The sequence below is a fragment of the Saccopteryx bilineata genome, chromosome 2 (assembly GCF_036850765.1).
Source record: "Saccopteryx bilineata isolate mSacBil1 chromosome 2, mSacBil1_pri_phased_curated, whole genome shotgun sequence".
NCBI lineage: Eukaryota > Metazoa > Chordata > Mammalia > Chiroptera > Emballonuridae > Saccopteryx > Saccopteryx bilineata.
This window is the reverse complement of record NC_089491.1, coordinates 83,660,371-83,663,712: the sequence shown is the minus strand read 5'-3', so window position 1 is coordinate 83,663,712 and position 3,342 is coordinate 83,660,371. Positions and strand designations below refer to the sequence as shown.

Here is a 3,342-nt window from a genome sequence, read left to right as displayed (position 1 = left end):
CTAGAATCATGCCTGATGTTCAATGAGTATTTGTTAAATGACTAAAAAAATACTCATTTTTCTGTGGGAAATACCCAACTTTTGTTCAAGAGTTGTCCTGGACCACTTTGAAAGTTGGTCATCACCGCTGAAGACAGTTGATGGCCTGTCTTCTGCTCCCAGCTTACGTCCCCCCCCCCCCCCGCTCGTGCCCTGCACCCTGCCCACACCTTCATCTTCACAGAAGAAGAAGCAGGAGAAATCACTTCCATTTATTTTCCCAAATGAGCTTCAGAATCATAGGGGCAGAATTTCTAAAAAGTTCCATTAAGATTTTGATTGACATTACTCTAAATATATAAATTAATTTGAAAAGATAACACATTTATACAATGAGTCTTCTCATTCACAAGCAAGATAGGTCTATTTTCTTGTTCTCTTATATAAGCCATGGTAAAATTTTGTGGTTTTCATATACTTCGGAGTACTGACAGGTAATCTAATTTTAGGATGCTTTATTTTTATACTTGCTATTATGATGGTTGTCTTCCCATACCCTTGCATATTCTAATAGAAAAGGAGATCATTTTGTGAATGTTTATTTTTTATCCATTCACTTTAACTAAACTTTACTAACTCTAAGAAGTTTTCATTTGATTATATTGGGCCTAATATCATGTTATTGAAACTGATCATTTTATCTTCTTCCATTTCCTTCCTGTGGTCAGCTTTTTCTTAATGTAGTCACTAGAGTGAATTCTCCTTAAATAAACTTTTGGTTGGGAAGACAGTTAAGATGCAACAGAATAATTCAAGAACAAAATTATAAGAGTCCACATCTCAATGTAGGATGATGTCAGTACAGAACCTAAAGGAAATTTATTGCTCTCAATGTTCGTATTAAGAGCAGGGAAATAGGGAAACAACAAATTGAATCAATACCTGATGAACTTTGTTTCTTTGAAGCTACAAACCAAGAGTAAAAGTAATAAAAAATGAAGTAATAAATTGAAACAAAATGCAGGCAAAGAAAAAGAATTAGTAAAAAATATTAAAAATTATCTTTCACCACAAGTAGTTTAAAAAATACTAGTTTGTACCTGACCTGTGGTGGTACAGTGGATAAAGCATTGACCTGGAATGCTGAGGTTGCAGGTTCAATACCCTGCACTTGCCTGGTCGAAGGCACATATGGGAGTTGAAGCTTCCTGCTCCTCCCCTCTTTCTTTATCTCTCTCTCTCTCCTCTCTAAAATGAATAAATAAATAAATAATTTTTTAAAATACTAGTTTACTACACTAGGGTCTTGGTAGGTATCTCTGGGTCTCCTTTATAAAGACTAAAAAAATCATTGATCAAAAGCTACTCTTTAAAGAGACATTTTCTTTCAGTCAGAAGACTACTTTCTAACATTCTTAAAGCCTGTAGACTTTGAGAATAAAACTAATATAAGTAGTAATAATTTTTAATTTAATTAAAATAGATTTTAATTTAGATGTAATTTTTAATGTTATATTTTAAATAAGAGAAAAAAGTATTACATTTTTTTCAAGAATAGCAGATTTTTTGTACTCAGGCAGCCCAGTCACAGAGTACTTGGTTATTCTTGAGTCTGCACTGAAAAAAAAAAAAAAAAGATCCCAGTGAGCAAGCATTTCTTCAATGTACCTGCACAAACCAACTCCAGGAAATGCCTGAAGAAGGATCGGCCTAGGCATTTTGCAGATACAGAGAGTGTGAAAACAACTCTACCCTCACTTTTCTCTTAACTCTGATTATAGGGTAAGCAAATTTGGTTTAAAATTTGTCTCTTGTAGGCCTTTACTCAGTAAAATAAAATCTCCCTAAAAATTTTGACATTCTTAACTTCCCCTTAGGAAGAATGGGAGGTGGGAGATTTAATTTATCTGTCTAGGAGTCCTGGAGCAAACAAATATATTAAATTAAATGTACCTCTAGGTTGATAACACTCTAGATCTTGTCCAAAAAAAAACCACAAATTCTTTCCAAAACTTTGAACATCTTCATCCAATTTCCTTTAATAATAAAAAAAAATTATAATAATCCAAGTATGAGAAATAAAAAGTTTTCAAAAATCAGCAAAAGATTATTTAAACAGCAGATTAGAATGACCTGAAGAAAGAACTGGTGAACAAAGAGCTAAATCTGAATAAATTATGTTTAATAGTTCACAGAGAGACAAAGAGTTAAGAAAGATACGTTAAGGAATGTGCAAGACAGTAGCAGCTCCATATTGCTGGAGAAGTTCCCTGGATCCTTTCAGGACTCCTGGTCTTTTAGGTGCAACACAAATCAAGTAAGGGATGAGGAGAAAAATCTCCTGGATCCCTGCAGGATTACTTTATTCAAAAAGGAAATAATAGAAAAATACTCAACATGCAAAAGTCTTCTGAGGAAAATGAAGGAAAGCCGCAGAACATGCCAAAGGCCGACCAAGAGCAGCCTTCAGAAGATAGATGTACCACAGGAGGCAGAAGGAAATCCTCAACCTTCTGAAGAAGGTGTAAGCCAGGAAGCAGAAGGAAACCTTAGAAACCAGCTGACTCAACCTGTCCAAGGATTTAAAGAGGACACTTCCATTAGGCATTTGAACCCTGAAGCAATATTAAGAGGAGTAGATGAGCTGGAAAGGCTTAGGGAAAAAGTAAGAAGAGTAAGAAATAAGTGTGTGGTGATGCACTGGAAGCAAAAGCGTTCATGCAGAAGTCCTTATCCTGTGTGCTTTAGGCCTTGAATTCTTTTTTTTTTTTTTTCATTTGATAGTAAAATCTGACCCCTGCTTTCTTTCTGTTAGCATTTTCTGACCTACCTTTTACCTCCATTTTACTTTTAATCATCTGGTGGAATTTTGTTTTAAGCAGTTTCCTTGTTATCAGCATCTTACTGAATTTTGTATTTTGATTCATTCGCCAGGCCTATTTTTCAACTGGGAAGTTTCACACAAATGAATGAAAATACATATATGTTCATTCCATATTATAAAATATCACATAACAAGTTAAAAGGCAGTATATTTAGTATCAGCTCACAAATGTAAGATAAAAACCCAAGCTATGTGTTTGTATACATACATACATCAAAAACTTAACTGTGTGTATTTCTGTGTGGTGTGAGTTTTCCTTTTGCTTTTATGTATTTTTTAATGGACATGTGTCACAAACAGAATTAGAAACATTTTTTAATAAGAGAATCAAGTAATTTGCAGGCAGCTTATAAGGGCAATGGAGGCACCTAAACTCTTGATGAAATAACTATTATAATATAAACCTCCAATTACCTCTAGATCTCTTAGCCAAAGGAATAAAATCGGCAATTATTACAGACAAAACAACAAGAGAGAGA

At 34.1% G+C, this 3,342-nt stretch overlaps 1 pseudogene; it reads left to right on the top strand.

Annotated features, from left to right (window-relative positions):
- The first annotated feature begins 2,376 nt into the window (after window positions 1-2,376).
- Window positions 2,377-2,734, top strand: LOC136322885 (transcription elongation factor A protein-like 8; annotated as a pseudogene).
- Window positions 2,735-3,342: the final 608 nt, after the last annotated feature.